We start from the raw sequence: 19,272 nt of genomic DNA, 5'->3' as shown, positions 1-19,272 counted from the left end.
TTATAAAAGAGATAGTGAATATCTCCAAAAGGAAGCTATAAGCACAAAGAGCCAGGTCATGTCAGATTCACTTTATTTTCTTTTTGAACAGGGTTATTAGGCTGGTAGATCAGGGAATGGTGTTGGAAGACTTCACCTAGACATTTGGGAAAGAATTCAATTAGTCAATCAACAAGCATGTGTTAATGCTTATTATTATGCTAAGCACAATAATAATATATTTTTTATGAATCAGATGGAATGATATATTCTAGTTACTTTCTGTTGTTGTTCAGTCATTTCAGTCATGTCCTCATCTTCATGACCTTCAAGTATTTTTTTTTTTTTTTGGCAAAAATATACTGGAGTGGCTCACCATTTTCTTCTCCAACTCATTTACAGATGAGGATTAAGTGACTTTCTTAGGGTCATCCAGCTAGTAAGTGTTTGAGGCCAGATTTGAATTCAAGGAGATGAGTCTTCCTGACCTAAGACCTAACAGTCCCTTCACTGTTCCACTGAAATGACCTGATTGATATATGCCAGCAATGGGACATTTAAAGGGATTAAGAACTGGAGTATTTGCTGAAAGTGTCTGTAGTGGAAAGCACTATAAATTTGGGCTTGCCCTGTTCTATTTAGACACTTTTGATCAATGACTTGGTTATAAGGTAGATAGCGTCTGTATCCAATTATCAATTTACAGAAAGCTGGGATTGGGATGGGAAATTGCAAACAGATGGGGTGATGGGTTCCAGAAGGATCATGAGAGATCTGAATACTTGTCTTTATTAAGGTGGCAAGCTGCTGGAAGGTGGGGACTGTCTTTTGCCTTTCTTTGTTTCTTCAGGGACTTAGCACCAGTGCCTATTACATGGGAAGCTCTTAATAAATGTTTATTGAATGATGAAATATAGAAAGATGAAATTTTAGAGGGAAAAATGTAAAACATTGCCCTTGCATTCCAAAAATCAATTTGACAAGTACCTGATGGGGAAGCAGAGTTCCACAAAGCACTTGATTTGAAGAAAATCTTGGGATATTTTAGTGGACTGAAAGCTCAATATTTGCCAACAACATGATTTGAAAAACAAAGAATCCCCTCCCCCCCAAAATCTCTCGAACCTTGGGTTGCATTAGGAAGTGGTGGCTCCTCCTCCCTGAGCTCTTCAAGCAAAGACTGAATTATCATTTTTTGGTCATGTTATTGAGGAGATTAATATCCCTTCTAGCTGACATGCTGTAATTCTGTTGTGTTTCTTAATTTGTTCTTATTTCCGTCATATTATCCAAATACTGTCCAGAATGAGTCAGCATGCTGATGTCTTTGGAAATTCCCTTTTGCAGACAGTGGGAACTTTTCAAGAATTCTTTAAATCTGCAGCAGAGTTTCTTAGTGTTCGTTTTCTCTCTTCTTTTGCAATTTCCTTTTTTTTTAGTAGCCAGCTGGCAACAACCACGGTCTTTGCTTCTAGGAGAAAGGGAGAACAAAGAGGTAGCTTCCTGGTACAGTTTCTACTTGTTAACATGAAAATATAGACAGAAAGCAAATGGAACAAAGTGTAGACATAGACTCTGAGGTTCTTTCTGAATCTTTACTCACCCTGATGAAATGGGTTCTAAGACTAAGCTACTTTGTCTTCTTTTGACAGGCGAGGAAAATTTCCACTACATTCCTTTTCCCCCCCTCCATTTCCAGAGCACCATTCTTTATAGTAAAGTAAGGAAAAAAGAAGGGAAAATAACAGTCCACAAAACTAAATAATATATTAAAAAGATCTGAAGTCATATATAGTATCCATCCCATATGGTCTCTCATTTCTTTTTTTTTTTCCAACAGATTTCCCCTTTATTAATTCCCACGTTATTACTATACAATCATTCACAATGGTTCAGGAATCATAATGACAGATTCAAGGGGCCCAGGGCACTAGCTACACCATCAAGGATAGTATCTGACTCATAACATGAACAATCAAATTCATGCAAACCTGGGGTGGAGTGAGAGGAAGATTGACTGACTTCTCCCCTCTCCTTCTTCCACTGGGGCTCCAATGAGGCTCAAATCTGGCTAGTTCTCCAAGATAAAGTCTATCATCCTCTGACTACTCCAAAAATCAAAGATTGGGGAAAAGGAGGAGGAGGGCCCAAGCTCAAGAATAAATATACTATTTCCATTCTTCCACCAGGGAGTCAGGGGTATTCCTTGTAAACAGTGCAGATGCAGTAGGCTGCAGTATGATCCTTCACAAACACCCTTGACTTCCTCTTCCTCAAGACAGAGGATTAGGAGTTGAAGCTCATAGCCATCGTCAGATGCAGCTCAGACATGGCTGAATAGCTCAAGAATTCCTATTATAGATGGCACCAGGGGCTTCTCCCACTTAGGGAGAATAGGGCTAGGGACCAGGGAGAATGGGGAACTCCTATGATGGGAACAACAGGGAAAATATTGAAGGCACTTGACTTCTGAAATCCAAGCCTAGTCCTGGTCCCAGTACACAAGGGAGAGTGAGGTCACTGAGACACTTCACCCTTTCCCCCCATAATTACACAGCTAAGGAAGCTGGATGGTGAAGGTAAGAGTAAATTTGGTGCTGGCCCTGAGCTGGGGCTGTGGGGAGAGGGATCCCTCTTGTACTGGGCCCATATGGAGCTAGATCAAGATGGGAGGAAGAGTTGGGTAGGATGGGAAGTAAGCCTGTATTCTAGGGGAGTAATGGAAAGGAAGTGTCAGGAGGAGTCAAAAGGTAGAAGAGATCAGTTCTGATGTCCTGGGCAGTGACAGAATCGGCTGGTGAAGATGTTACATGCAGTGCCAGGCTAGGGAACTGGATTTCCTTTGCCAGCCCTAGCAGTTCAGAGGCCTATGGCAAGTCAGACCCTGTCCTTCTGTCTTTCCCCAATTTCTTCTCTTGAGCCAGAGATAGCTCACAGGTTGGCTCGTGGATGTTCCTGTAGTAGGGTACGCATGTCCAATAGGGCTTTCTCTAAGTTGTGAGCAAGACGGGCAGTGTTGGTCTCAGCACAGCTGTTGTAGGCAGAGATCACAAAGTTGATGCGCTCACTCATGGGGTTGTAGCAGACACCATAACCATCAGGAACTACCAGCCCAAAGCACATGACACAGTCAGTCTTGGCAGGAACCTGGCTGGTAGAAAGGTTAAAGTGCATTGCAATGGCATAGGATGTGTCCATGAAGATTTCAGGGATGCTCACGAGATCCTCAATAGCCTGAAGTTTTAGGCCCAGTAGATGTCGGTCAATGGCTTCCCCTAGTATAGCCTTGTCAGTGTATGATTAGTGTGTTAGCACTGCCTTCCTCAACAGCTCTACCTTCATTTGCTCCGTCATGTCAGCATCATCCATGGCTCTGACAAAGTAGAAGGAATCAATAGAGTTGGAACGGATAGTATCAGTATGGCCCAGGTGGAACATTCGGAGTGAAGCACTCTCATAGGTAGAACAGGTATGTCCATAGATTCTGTAATAAGCCAGCTCTAGGGCCATTTGGATGAAACTATCTGTGCTCATCTTCATTGACTTGGGGAAATTCTTCCCAAAGTGATGGAACACTAGCATTGTAAGGTCCAGGTCTTGTACCATAATGTTGCGATTCTGCTTGGCCTTCTCAATATCACTCTTAATCTCAGGGGTGATGTTGAAGCGTAGCTTCTTGGGCATAGGTAGGAGAATCATGAGTGACCTCACAAGCTCTGGCTTCTTCGAGAACTCCACGATGTGGTCTAGCAGCGCCACGATGGGGGGGCTCTCTTTGGCAGCATGTTCATACACAGGGCCACATGAGCCATCTTCTGCCACTACAAACTGTAAGGTTTTATCAAACCAGCGGTTCCCACTATTTTGCTTGCTGCCTCCACCATGCAGCATCTGGCTGGCCACCTGGCTTTTGTAGATGTCCTCTGAGACCTGTGGCATGGGTGCATCCAAACACACAGTGAGGATGCTCTTCTGTATTGAGCATACTGAAGCCTTGTTTGTTTTGTCTTTGATAAGGTTATTGTAAACCTTGGCCCAGGTGTTTCGGTGATTAGTGGTGAGAATGCCAATGGGCTCTTTGTTGGTTTGCAGTGAAGAGTTCCAGATCTTCTCCAGTTGTATGAAGATCTGGTCTGTGGTGAAAGGTGTCCCATCACTGTGGTACACATCCAATTCAAAAAACTGGAAATTGTGCACAACGGTGATATGTACAGGGGGCTTTGTTGCCTTGCTGTAGTTAATGATTGAGTCCTGCTTGGGGCCTGGGATTCGGCATGAAGAGAGGATCTGGTAGTACTGGTTCATACACAGAGGCTTTCCTCCAAGATATTCCACTGGCGGAGTCTCATTGTCAATCATGGCCTTGAAATCCAAAACTCCTTCTATGAGTTTGGCTGCAAACCGCAGCTGACCTTGGGAATCCACAAAATCTTGTTTGGGTAGCATCAGTCCTGGGCTGGAGTGGATCACCACAGGCTGTCGGTACTGGAGGTAGGCAGACTTTAGCCACCATTCAGATAGCCAGTTGTCTGTCTTCCTGGCTCTTTGTTCCAGGCTCTTCTGTAGTTGCTGCCCTACGCCTGAGGTCCGGAACTCATCCACTAGCTGCAGGTGTTGTTCCATTCCTCCTCACTCACAAGACCTGAAGGTAGTGATCCAAGGTCTGCTGTGGGGGGGGGGCCACCGGCAGTCGAGGCAGGGAGTTCTGATGTGCCTGAAACCTGCCTGGCACCTTCCTCAAGGAGACTGGCCTGAGGAAGCCCAAGGGCTTGATGGTTCTCGCTGCAAAGGCCAGCATCTTGGTGACCCACGGAGCGCCCCCTCCACCCACCTCGCTCTGACAGAAGTACAGCAGGCTCCAGTGGGCCTCGCAGGCGTGCCCGCCTCCACAAGCAAACCTGAGCACCTTCTGTCATGGTCGCTCCCCATTCTTGCCTCTGCCACTTTGCCCCTCCATGTAGGTAGAAAGAGTCTGTCATTTTCTGTGGGGATGGTGTCCTTTGTTCCATGCTGGGAGGAAACTTGCAGTGGTGGGACGGTAGCCCAGCTCAAAGATGGCAGTGCATGGTCTCCTGGGGAAATGTAGATGCTCCTGGTCTCTCATTTCTGTAAAAGTATGAGAGGAGTTATCTTCTCATATCTCTTCTTTGGGGCCAATAGAATTCCATCAGTCTTAAAATATGACATCATCCAAGGTAGCTAGGTGTTCTCTATCTTTTAATTTAGGTTTCACTTCTCAATTATTTGTTTTTTTTTCTTTAGTCTTTCCTAATCTGTCAGTCATTTTCTGAATTCTGAAGCAGAATAAGAATTGGATAGTTGTTCCCTTTCTCCCCTGCCTATTAACATTTTTCCATTCACCTTGAGCAGTTTATCTATCTCTTCTTTAATATTTCTTTTGCCCCTAATATAACTTTTAAAAAGTCTTTTTGTTGTCACTGGCTTTTTTTTAACCACTTTAATTCTCCTGCCACCTCCATATATTCATCCTTGGTTATCTACCTTTTTCCCCATCTTTCACATGTATTCTAGCAATCCAAAAATCTCATCAACATCCATACTTCTTATCCTATTCCATTGGCCCAACCAAACTTCTTAGCTAGTATCATTCTTTTAAAAATATATTTGTCAGCAAGTTTTATTTCTTCTTCAGTAGAATTGTGTTTCATTCTTGAGAGTTTCTCTTCATCCTTGAAAAAAGGCATCCACCCCAGAGATCTTTGTCAAAAAGCTGGTCACATTCAGTTTTGTGGGTGGTAGGACTGATGATCCAAACTCTTTGGTTTAAGGGTTTCTGAACTATCCCATGGACCCTGACTATGTCAATCCTGGCCTCATGGACTCACTACTGTATGATAAGAAAGGGACCCTAGACAAGTTGAGTCTTAGAGCTCGTGAAATGGGAGGTTTATTACCAATGCAATGAGGAGGTGTATCAGAGTGATTCTTGGCTGTAAAAAAAAGAGGGTAAGGAACAGAATGGGCTGTCTTAGCTATGGTGCATGTAGGATAGTATGGTCACGAAAATATTGTATTTCCCCACATATAAGATGCAACTTAATTTGGGGGCCTGAAATTTGGAAAAAAATGTATAACAAAGTTATTGAACCCAACTTTTATTCATTGTGGAATTCAAGGACCTTCGGGTCATAACTTTCAGGCATCTTTTGGACAAATCTAATGTGTGTATACATGCTTAGTCCATGCTGTTTCATGTACCTGAAGCACCAATTGTGTCCTCCTTTGAAATCAATAACTTCTTTTTCATCAGCAATTCTTTTGACCTCCTGCTGAACCATCTTCCTGGACACAGGAAATTCAATGGCCTTTTGTTCTTCCATCCATCTCTTCAACTCCCTCTCTAAATCAGGCCATTTGATTGACTTGCCTCTCATGGTCTTCTTCTGCCATGGCAGTTGAGGATCTTGACCTTCAAGGGATCTAACAACCCAGCTTCCTCCCACTTTCCTACTGGACCTTGGGAAAATGCAGTGGAATGCTGAACCTTCCATTTAAGATGTCACATCATTTTTTCTCATGTAATTAACATGGATCTATGTTCAGCATGGATATACATGTAGAACCTTTTTTTTTGTATCTCAATTGCACTGTGGGATCCCCTTCTGCCATGGTAATCAGGCCAGGGTTGGGTAAGCAGACAATTTTTAGGGTACCTTTTCTAAGCCCTTCTTCACATCAGGAGGTGAGTAGTATGATGCTTCAAAGGGCTGCTCGGTCACCCAGGAGGCTGCCAAATCCCACTGCTGCTTTCAGTGGGGAAATGCCCCTATGATCTGTGCAACCTGTGCAGGGTTGTGTCTACAGTTCCTAGTGTATCCACCCCTACTGCTTCATCACTTGCCTGTAGCCACAGGATTTTAAGAACTGGTAAAGTATGGGTGATGTCCTTTTGAGGTGTATGAAAATTGGAATTAAGTAGGTACATTCTCTTTCAAAGCCATCATGATCCAATATCCATGATCCAAGAGAGAGCCAAGACAACTGGTGATGGCTCTAGATGCAGTGAATGAACTTGGTATCTTCAATGTCTAACCAAACTCTAAGTACTCTATGAGACTTGCATCAGCTGACTTCTTGGCCTTTGGAACAAGGTGCTCTCATCTGCTCATTCCTCCAGAGGAAGACTTCCTTTGCTTGGGGTAGACACCTCCCACAACTCACCAATGAGTTTGAGACTCCTTCAGTTACCCTCATCCTTTAGAGAAGGGAGGAGAGATCACCAAAAAAAGGAAGTGGTGGCTGCAAAATGATGCTTTGTTCTGGGAAGTACAAGGCTGGGCACAGGCTTCTAGAGCAATAGATTCCCCAAGAGGTGGAAAATTGGGGGATGAAAACAGAAGAGTTGGGGAGAGACTGCAGGGAGGTCCTTAAAAGAGAGCAGGGTGGGGCACCAACCTGAGCTGCCTCCTAGCTCTAGTTGAAGAGCACTTGTTCAGCCAAGGAAGCAAAGTCCCTTTTCTTGCCCAGACCTTACCTGGGTATTTACAACCCAATCATGGAGATGGTTTCCTCAAACTCTTCAAGGCGGCAGAAGCTTCCTAGGTATATCTACTTGGGAGCTTTGTTCTAGGGGAAGGGTGGAATCCCTGGAAGTTTTTCTCTTCTACATGATACCTCTAGGATGGTCAGAGGCAACTTAGAGGTATTTCTCATGCTTTCTTATTTTTATCTCTTGCCCCACAAGTTCATACAAGCCAGGAAACTCATCACCCCTTAATGCATCCAGCCTGTGACCCCTAGACCTGAAGGTACCTTTTCACTATGGCCATTTCCCACCCTGCTGTGCAGCAGGGACTAGAGAAACAAGTTTAAAGTAAACTGTAGGTGTTAAATTGAGTTCACTGGTTTTGAGATGGGAAAGTAACTTCTCTATTCCAAGGGAAGCAATTTCCTTAAGTCTGAATGGAAATAAATAACTGCTAGCCAAAGGTTTAATGCCAACAACATCTAGACACAGATGATGCATATCTGGGAGGATCTAAGCAAATGCCATTATCATCTACTTCCACTTCTTCCTTCTTTTGATCAATTCTTTTGCACATTTTTTTTTTTCTGGCACTCCAGTCTAAGGAGCAGACCAGATAGGCAGATCCTGTTGGATTGTTCTAGAGAATTGGTGCAACTTGATGCAAATGGATCTATGACCTCATCAATTTGGGACTTCTTCCTAAGCAGGCAGATTGAATCTATCAACACCTGCTTAACCTGTGTGTTAAGTCCATGTCCTCCCAAAAGTTCATCAGAAGAGTCCATCCAATGTACTGGAGGACTTTTTCAACTGATTACATCACAAAGGGAATAGTGGCTGTCCACTCATCATTCCATGCTCTTTCCACATGACCAGTCCAGCTTTTTTCCTATCTTACAATTCCTGACAACATCCTTTTTTGCTGTTTTTGAAAGTTCTTCATATCCTTATAGCTTGCCTTTACTTATGTGCTTCTTCATTATTACACTCTGTAGAATCTAATTTTTAATTCTTTGCAATTACATTTCATGTCTCATGGCCAATTAATAATACTAATAGACTATTAGCATTGAACAGACAAGGCTTTGTTTTTCTGGGAAGTTTGTGGTCAGCAAAGGAGAATCCTAAAGTAGTTATGAAGCTCTCTTTCTTCCTCCTATTCAACTCTAGACTCAACTCACTGTCCATCTGAACAAAACATATAGTTTTGGACAAGTGGTATTTAGCTAAGTACAGGTTGAAATTCAAACAATAGCTTTTTAATCATCCCTTTAATCTTTCTTCTGTAGTTGGAGGGGTCAATTTTTTGGAATATACACAGATTTCTTCCAACAATGTGCTAGGGCTTGGTGAAATCAGTCCAATTTCTTTTGCAAATGGGAGTATCTAAAGGAACTAATCACACAAAGGAAACTCCTCTTTGAACTAGATTCTGGCAGAGTTTCTTTATCAAAGTGGTGAATACCTCCGGTGAGCATCCATCTTTCCTGTTTTATGACTTACCTGATGTTCATTATCAGAAGGTGATTAGGATATCTTGGGTTGTCAGATTTTGTTGCCAGGTATCATATGCTGTTGCTTGCCTAGTGTTGATGGTTTGCCAAGGTGCCTCACTGATACAGGAGGAAGAGAACCAATTAAAGGCCAAGAGACTCCAGCAGCTAGACCATCACTAATAGTTCTGTTTTTTATCAATCAGGCAGAATGGTGGAATAGTCCTGGTAAAGGCAAGTGAGAAGGATGTCTTGACCAGCATACTGCTCTTTATAATAAACATAATTATACAACTCAGTCTACTAATAATCACTTGGTTGGTTTACGTGGTCCTGTTCAATACCAAAGGGCACCAACTACTAGGGAATCTTGAAAGATTTTGATGTATGTATGGGAGACATTTTACTATAAAGAAGCCTATGAAGTGACATTTTATTTTACCGAGTCAAATGCTTTTCCATAATCAACAATTAAACACAGTGGAATTTATATCCTCTCCATCTTTCAGATAATTATAAAATGTTAGATGTAGTCCATTATTGAACAAGACTTACAAGAGCCTACTTACTTGCTCTTAGTACCCTCATTGAGAATTCCCTTTGTTTGTATATTGCTGACATTCATAAATATTTAATTAGTTCTTGATATAATCTGGTAGTTACTTTTCAGTTAAAATAACTTAATTTGGGACTATTTAAATGAATTCTTCAAAATAAAACGGGAAGTAAACACAATGAATAGCCTCTATAATACATACGCTAATTTCACCCAGTTTAAACAATGTAATTTTACTTTTCTTTTTAAAAATAAATTTTGATACCTTTTATTCTTTTATCACTGCATTTCCTCCCTCTTCCTCTTGCCTTCCCAATCCCATTTTAACAAAGATTGTTTTTAGAATAAAAAAGAAAAAGAGGAAGAAGAGAAAGAAAACCATTCAAACCAATTCATGCATTGAGAAATTCCAACAATATTTGTAATTGTCCACACTTTTCAACACCATCTCCCACCTCTACAAAGGAGAAGGGGGAGGTATTTTCTCAGATTTTTTTCTTTAGGGTTGATTGTTTTTTGTAATTTTTCTAAATTAATTTTTGATTGTTTTGTGGTAGTAGGTCTTTCCATTTGCTATTTAATGGAAGGGAACTGCTATTACAGGTGGACCAAAAAATCCCAGAAAGCATCTTAATCATCAAACATAGGATTCACTTATCAGAGAGAGAGATAGCTGCCAGCTACCATACCATGTTAGGAATAGAAACTCATTTGTGAAATCTTACAAAAAAAGTATGTTAGATTATAAATGTTATTGTCTCATAAAGCAAAGGGAATCAAGACAGAGTAAAACAAGTTTAAAGAAAAGTACCAAAATTTCCAATTTAGTAGTCATTCCAAGGACATTCAAGATAGAAAAATAAAAGAAGCATAAACAAGAAAAATGAAAAATATATACAAAAATAATTTTAAAAATTATTTTCTCCATCAAAGACAATAAAACCACCACACTTGACCCTAACACTAAAATCCTGAACATACTTGTGAAATGATTAGTAATGGCAGTAAAGATAGCAAAACATCCAGTTTTATGGAGGAAGTCCATGCTGGAAGCAAGCCATTATGAGCATTGAGGGACCAAGATACAACTTATCCTAATTTTTTTTGGAGAAGTATCTGAAGAAAGAGAAGATACTAAAAACTCATAGGGATGGGGGTGGGAAATCTCATTCTTTATTAAGTTAACCCAGAGTGCTTTATTAATCTTAGAAGCTAGATTAAGAGAGCACCAGAAAACAAGGTTATGAGAGAGATATAAGAAATCTGTTATCTGTCCTTAAACTAGACAGACTTATGGTGAAAAGTATCTGGGAGAAGTAAAGTCTTCAGTCAAATAACAAGAAAATTGTGTAGGTGAAATTATGTATTAGATTAATGAAGTAAGTGAATGAATTTGAGGAAGAGACTATCCCCAACTTGGTCTGTATGCAATCATTTGTCAATAGTGGTTTGCACGTTGTTGCCTCATTTAGATTGTTAGCTGTTTGAGAACAGAGGTTTTGTTTTTTCTTTTTTTATATTCCTGAACACTTAGCAAATCCTGGCTTAATAAATTTTATCTGATTGACTGAGTGGAGTGTTTTGATATGTTGAGGCTAACACTGCAGCACTTTTACTTCTCTCTTCACATTGTCTTCTCACTACAATAATCACTCATTTCCTTGGTGATAGTTTTTGTGCCACCTCTTTTTTTTGCCTTAATAATATTTTATTTTTTTCAATTACATGTTAAGATAGTTATCAACATTCCTTTTTTGTAGATTTTTGAGATCCAAATTTTTTTCCCTCTTTTCTTTTCCTCCCCTTCCCCAATGCAGCAACCAATGTGATATAGTTTATACATATACATATAATCATATGAAACATATTTCCATATTTTTGTCATGAAGGAAGAATCAGGACAAAAATAAAAAAACACAAGCAAGAAAAAAACAAATTTTTAAAAAAGTGAAAATAATATGCTTCAATCTTCATTCAGATACCATTGTTCTATATCTAGGTGTGCATGGGATTTTGGGTCACCAGGACTTTTATAATTGCCTTCGATTACTGTATTACTGGAAAGAGCTAAATCTATCATAGCTGATCATCACACAATGTTGCTATTACTGTGTACAATGTTATTCAGGCTCTGCTCCCTTTGATCAGCATCAATTCATCTAAGACTTTGCAGGTTTTTCTGAAATCTGCCTTCTAATCATTTCTTATAGAACAATATAGTCTTCCATTATTCACATACCACATTTTTTTCAGCCATTCCTCAACTGATGGGCATCTTCTCAATTTCCAATTCATTGCCACCACAAAACAGCTACTATAAATATAATATAAATATATCTAATAAATATAAATAATTCCTTATCCCTTTTTTATGTTCTCTTTGGGATACAGACCTATTAGTGACAATGCTAGATCAAAGGGTATGCACAATTTCATGACCCTTTAGCAAAGATCTCAATTACTCTCTAGATTGATTGGCTCACTTCTCAAGTCTACCAATGGTTTTGTACCTCTTCTTGCCCTTAAGTCCTTATAGTTAGTCTGCCCCATTGTTCTCTGGGTTATCTATAATTCTGATTCTCTAGAAATTATGGCATCCTGAGACTGGTTGCCATACAGGTGTAGATTGATGTTAAAAAGATGAGCTTTGGTATTAAGTTATGGTTTAATATCATTGAAAACACTGGATAATTTCCCAGAGACAATATAGTATATTGTCCTCCATTTTAATTCCAGACCCAACTTAGTGTCCATCTAATGGGCCTGCTTGACATGTATGTATAGACATGCATATATACACACTATACATAAGTGCATTGCATCAAGAGTAGTCTGTTTTTTTTTGTTCACTGATAAATGTGCACCCTATGCAACCTCTGAAGCTGAGATGCAACAAAATATAGATTAATTCTCTTCTACTTGTGCTAATTTTGATCTCACAATTAACACCAGGAAAACATAAGTGTTCCACTATAGCTGGCATCACACTATACATTTGTGGACCCATTGGTTAGAGAAAATGAAGTTTAGAACACTGTGAATGAGTTCACTTACCTTGGCAGTATACTTCCCAGGTAGGTACACATTGATTATGAGGTTGACACAGTTACATTGCCAGAGTTTGCTCAGTGTTTGGAAGGCTCCAAAAAAAAAAAAAGTGGGAGAGAAGAGATATTTGACTGACTACCAAATTGAATGTCTACAGAGCCATTGTGATGATCTCATTATACAGTATACCAGTGCCATGCCAGGAAACTGAATGACTTCCGTTTGAATTGTCTTAGGAAGGTTCTGAAGATTAGCTGTCATGAAAAGATAGTGAACAATGAGGTTCTATTTTTTTTTTTTTACAAAGCTATGAGGTTAAGTGACTTGCCCACGGTCAACAGCTAAGTGAGTATTAAGTGTCTGAGGTCAAATTTGACTCAGGTCCTTCTGACTTCAGGGTTGGTGCTCTATCCACTGCACGTACCTCTTAGCTGCCCCTCAAAGGTCTTTCTTGAACTAAACTAGCAAGCATTCACACTCTCCTGCAGAGAGCACAACTTCAGTGGGTTGGTCACATTGTTCAAATGCCAAATATTGGTTTTCCTAAAAGACTATTTTACCCAGAACTCACATAATTAAGTGCTCATATAGTGGTCAGAAGAAATGACTAAAGGTCACTCTCAAGGGTTCTTTGAAGAATTTTAGAATAGATTGTAAGACATGGGAGACAGTGACACAGGACTTCTCAGCCTGTTGTGCCCTCATCAGAGAAGGTGCTGTGCTTTATAAGCAAAGCAGAATTGTAGTAGCTGAAAGGAATCACGAGATGTGCACCTTTAGAGAATTCATCCCAAATATTCATGTGTTCTATTTGTGCCTGATCTGTGGTACAGCATTCTAAGCTCATAATGGTCTTATTACTCTGTACCTTGACTCTAACATAACTGTAAGAGATTGTTGAGGGTCACAGACAGGTCATTGCATGACTGGGAATGGCCTAATGGTCCTCCTGACCAGGTATACCCTTGGCCTAATTTTCTGGGTCAGCTCTCTGGATCTTATCTGTTTTTATGTTTTGGCACTTCTTGGAGCAATGTGTTAAACACTAAGCTGGTGATAGCAACATCGTATGAGAAGTACTAGCCTGAGGAAGTAAACTTTATCACCAGCTGTCCACTAGCACTGAGAAACTTGTTTGATTTGCTAATTGGAGAACTCCACGTGAATTGGGAGTAAACCACAGATGAAGGGGATATTTAAGCTCTGGCATTCTGTAAAATAAACTTAGAACCTGTCATCTTTGTCTCCTGCCTCTTCAGTGTTTGTCTGAGACAAGTATTAGTTATGAGTAATGGATAAGTTAGCCAGCAGACATGCAACACACAACGAAGTCATTTTAGTTCTCTTCAGGACCAAGGGGAACAAACAACCCACATAAAGGCATGCATATATGTGTGCATATATATATGTGCAAATATACAGATACAATTTTAAATAAAAGTATTTATACATATATTTATGTTTATGTATATGTATGTATAATGTATATACACACACTTTTATCCACATATATCATGGCATAGTGAATATAGAACTGGTCTTGGAGCCAGGAAGAACTAGATTCAATATCTACCTCTCTCTCTTGTATTTGCTATGTGACCCTGGGCAAGTCATGACACCCCTCACTGAGGTGCTGATCTGCATTAGAAGAGAAACTTCTTCAGTATCATCTCCTTATACTAAGGAAACCCCCAGTTTGAGCATCATGCACATACTTTGAACATTTCACCCCCCCCACTCCCCAACATACACACAAACACACAGAAACACACTTGGACTAACTGAATGATTTATAATCTGGGGAAAATGTATACTTCACCCAAGAGATTTCTCATTCATGTTCTTTTGTTCATCTTCCAACATGGACCTATTCATTGTGCTAAAGGTTCTTTTTTTGGCTTCTTTTCATAGGCTACTACAGCTTGTTTTTTTTTTTTTTTTGTCCCTGCCATGTGAGATTTGTCTGCCACCTTTTCTAGTCATGCATGTCCTCGGTAGTGTCAGAGTATTCTAGGAAATGCAGAATTTTCTGCCTTAATTCACCCATTTGTATTTGAAATATAATCCAGAAATCCTTGTAGTTCTTTTAAAGAGTCTTGAGAGTATTTCTTCCAAGTTTTCTATGATGATGATAAAATCAAAATTATGTCCATTGAAACATAAGGATCCTGGATGGAGAGCTGGAAGGAAACCTAGAAGTCTTTTAGTCTACTCTTTCATTTTACAGATGAGGAGACTGAGGCTCGAGGAGGTTAGCAGTCAATCAACAGCATTTATCAAATACTTATTAGGTTCTAGGTCCAGTTCTAAGCATTGGGATACAAAGATAAAAGTGAAAAATTCCCATCTTCAGAGTTTGTATTCTAAGAAGATAAACAATATGTCCTATGTTATTATCCATGCAAAGCTGATACAAGCTAATCTTGAAATTAAAGGTTGGTGGGAGTCACTAGTAAAGTCACATCAACTAGTCTTTATTAAATAATCAACATTTATTTAACACTTACTACCTGACAGGCCCTTTGCTAAACAATGGAGAAACAAAAAAAAAAAGAGAGAGAGAGAGAGACAGGCCTTGCCCTCAAGAGCTTCCATTCAAATGGAATGAGCAAACTAAAACCAGAATCCTACCATAAAAAGCTAATTCTGAAGACAGGGAAGCTCTACAGAAAAGCAGAAGAGAATGACTTGAATATATCTACAAGAAAATATCAAATAAAAATGCAATGTGAGCACAAATGGGGCAAGAATTCCTAAAAGTTTTTTTTAAATAAGAGATAAAAATAATTTTGGAAGCAAAATGAAAACAGTATAGGAAAAAATGGGAAAAGAAGTAAGAATTAGAGAAAGAAAAATATGAAAAGAGAATTAATAACTTGGAAAAAGATAAATAAAATCTTATTGAAGGAAAGAACTTAAAAATTAGAGTTGGTCATATGGAAACTAATGACTCCATGAGATATCTAGTCATTTATATAGCAGTGTGTTTAAAAACTAATCTGGAGGCTTTAGGAACCATAAGCTCAATAAGTCAGTAGGCTGATATGACAACTCAAAACTTAAGACCATTTTGGAACACATTAAGAGAGGTATGGATTCTTCTCTTAGTTTTCTCTTTACTCTGATCATATTTCATCTAATCTGAGCACCTAAAAAATATAAAAGCATATCCAGAGGAGATCAACCAAAGCCTAGTGTCCATGTCACGTTAGGACTGTTGAAGGAATTGTGGATCTGAAAAGAAACAGGGGTGACCTGATAGCTGTGTTCAAATATTTAAAGTGCGTAGAAAAGATTTGAAACTTGTTCTGTTGACTCGAGAGGCCAAAACTAGGACCAGTGGACAACTGATGGCAAATTGATGTTAGGAACAAACTTTCTAATAATAAAAACTTTCCAAAATGGGTATGAATTGACTAGAGGGGTGGATGAGTTTCTCTACTCTTCATGTAGAGGCTGGATGACCACAGTGGGTCTAGTACATCACAATAGGAATACTTTTCTGGTATGAATGGATTAGTAGTCAGCAGAGGACACAATGTCCAAATTTATCGATCCTGAGATGTGAAATGGAGCAGTCCTCTAATGCACTGAGTCTGGGACTGACAAAAAAGGAGGATGTTCCTGTTAAATTGATGCAAATGACCTCTAAAAAGTGGAAGCCTGGAGCCAAAAGAGCAGACTAGAGACAGGAGAATCAGGAATCAAATGGAAGTTTAATTTCAAACTGAGGGAAATGACTTACATGCAAGGAGGAAGCTTGATTTAGTGTAGGCAAATCTCTCTTATATTTAGGGCTAAGCAATGAGCTGAGGCCCTGACAATGACCAGTAATGGCAACAATGAGACAATGTGATTCATAGCAAGGTTTCATGACCAGAACATGGGTACTTGTATAGTACTTGTCTAATCTCAGAGAACACCTGGTGCTGATCAAAGAAATACAATAAAACAAAAGCAATGTAACAATAGTGTGATTCCGTGAAAGGGTAAGATCATCCAGAGAGTGAGTGCAAACTCAGGGCACAGCTGACTCTACTCTGGAAAACAGGATGTCTCCCAATATCCTGAAAATACTAAATAGCTAAAAGGGGCAGGGGGGGTGGTGGTGGTGGGGAGGCTTGGTCACTAGACTACAGCAAGAGCCTGCAGCATCACCAGACTCCAGTACAGAGTTCACAGTGACTTCAGAGAGTTGGGGTTCCAGGTAAATTGGGGTTTATCTCCTGAGAACCACAGTCCACACTATTCCAACTGGCCATGTATGAGGGTCAACTCCTCATCCTGGCTCTGGACAAAGGACAGCAGTTTTGAAGGAAGGAAGCAAGTCCCCTCCTTGTTCTGATTGAAGTTCTCCAAAATTTCCTTCTTGGGAAATAAGTCAGACTGAATGCAGGGTCTTTGGGGAAGAGCATGGGATCCTTTTTTTTTTATTTTGCAAGGCAATGGGTTTAAGTGGCTTGCCCAAGGCCACACAGCTAGGTAATTATTAAGTGTCTGAGGACGGATTTGAACTCAGGTCCTCCTGACTCCAGGGCTAGTGCTCTGTCCACTGTGCCACCTAGCCGCCCCACATGGGATACTTTCTAATTGTCCCTGAGAAAGCAGGTCCTGAAAGAACTGCTAGACTGTACCCTCGAGGTAGTTGCACGACAAGCAAGCAATCCTTTGAGGTCAGAACTCACCCTACTGAGTTCTGGTCATTAGTTCAGAGAAAGGGGTAGGCCATCCACATAACTGTAATTATTGTTTTCTCAATTGTTCCAATTTCCTCTATTCCTTATTTATTCTCTAGACTGCCCTTCCAAGACCTCTGAGAAATTGTGGACTGCCTAGCTCACTTTTGTGTAATAAATAACTTTTCTTAGTAGTTTTATTTCCTGGGACAGAAGAATCTTAAGAGCATATACATAGATAAGTCTAGATACACAGGTCAAAGAGAGTAAATTTAAAATTTCATTTGCAGGGAGACAAATAGTTCTGGAGAATCAGGAAAGGTCTCATGTAGAAAGTGTATTGGAATCCAGCTCTGAAGGAAACTGGGGATTCCAAGAAGAGGAGTTGAGGGGATAGAATGTTTTCTAGGCTTTGCAAAGCATGGAGATGGGAGAAGAAATTCTACATACGAGGAACAGCAAGATGTAGAATGTGAGGATGAGAGCAATAATGTATAATAAGCTTGAAAAGGTCAACTAAAGGCCTTTAGGGCATACAGTTAGTGAAGTGCATAGATTACCAGGGCTGGAGTCAGAAAGAGCTGAGCTCAAATCCAACTTCAATCACTTACTAACCATGTAACCTTGAGCAAATCACTTGACTTTTTACTTCAGTTTCCTTAGTTGTATAATGGGGACAGCAAGAGCCCCTCCTTCCCAGGGTTGTTGTGAAGATCAAATGAGATAATATTTGTAAAGTGTCTGACACTTTAGAATAGGTGCTTTATGAATTCAAAATGATGATGATGATGATGAAGATGCTGAGACAGAATAAAGTTCCTAGAACTTCTTTTACAGGGTAATGAAATAGATCTTCATTTTAGGAAAATTACTTTGGAATTCATGGGGAGGATGTATTAGGGAATACAGTTAATGTAGGAAAATCAATTAAGATTCTGTAGGAGTGGTGCCTGTGGAGTAGTGAGAAGGGGATGGATAGTAGAGTGGGAGAATTAATAGGCCCATATAATTGATTAGAGAAGGTAGATCATGTAAGGGGAGACTAGAGAATGACTTTCAGGTTCTTGAATCTGGGTCTAGAAGGACAGTAGGACACCTGGAAAAGAGCAATGTTAGGAAGAGGGATATTTGGAGAGAAAAACATTGAATTCTAGCTTTGGGTCATAAATGTCTGATGTCCACATGCATGACCTTTATAATATGTCAGACATCTCTTGTCCTTTCCTTCGGTACAGACACCAATCTGATACAGACCTTCACCACTTCACTCTAGTACTACTGTACTAGCCAGCTGATGGGTCAGCCTTTCTCAAATATCCTCCCACTCCAATATTTCCTCTATTCAGCTATTAGCTCCATTCAAGTGTCACCTCCTTGCTCAATAAATTCCAGGGGGATCCCCATCACCACCAGGATCAATTATAAAATTATTTTCTTTGCCATTCAAAATTCTTCTTAAAAACATCTTCCCTGCCTCTCCAGTCTTCTTATACCTTATAGAATTCACTGGCCTCCTTGCTTCACAAGCAAGACTCTCCAGCTCTTGGTTCTTGGCATTTTCTCTGACTTTCCCTTATACTAGGAATGCTTTCCAGGCTCCCTTGAAGTTCAAACTAAAATTCCCATTTTCTAGAGGAACTCTTTCCAAATTCTTCTGAATTCCAATGATTTCTCTCAGTTACTTATAGCTTGTTTATACATATTGCTTGCTTGTATGAGTATAGAGTATTAGTTCCTTGAGAGCAGTGACTGTCTTCTGCAATTTTCTATACCCTCAGGACTTAGCACATTGCCTAGGACAGAACAAGTACTTATTTACAATTTGATTATCTGGTGGGAAATTGCAGACTAGGATTGGATATAAGGATAATGGAAGTCATCAGCTTAGAGATGAATCAATAAGGAGTGCTGAGATCACTGAGAGAGTACATACCATATTTCCCCATGTATAAGATGCTATCATGTATAAGACACAATGTAATTTTGGGACATGAAATGTGAAAAAAATGTATTATACCTAAAATTATTGAA

The 19,272-nt window shown here is 39.8% G+C and overlaps 1 pseudogene; it reads right to left on the bottom strand.

Annotated features, from left to right (window-relative positions):
- Positions 1 to 2,540: 2,540 nt before the first annotated feature.
- On the bottom strand, positions 2,541 to 4,908 carry LOC141500072 (carnitine O-acetyltransferase pseudogene; annotated as a pseudogene).
- Positions 4,909 to 19,272: the final 14,364 nt, after the last annotated feature.

Source organism: Macrotis lagotis, chromosome X (assembly GCF_037893015.1).
Source record: "Macrotis lagotis isolate mMagLag1 chromosome X, bilby.v1.9.chrom.fasta, whole genome shotgun sequence".
Taxonomy (NCBI): domain Eukaryota; kingdom Metazoa; phylum Chordata; class Mammalia; order Peramelemorphia; family Peramelidae; genus Macrotis; species Macrotis lagotis.
Note: the sequence above shows the minus strand (reverse complement) of the source record. Positions and strands in the feature narration are given on the sequence as shown.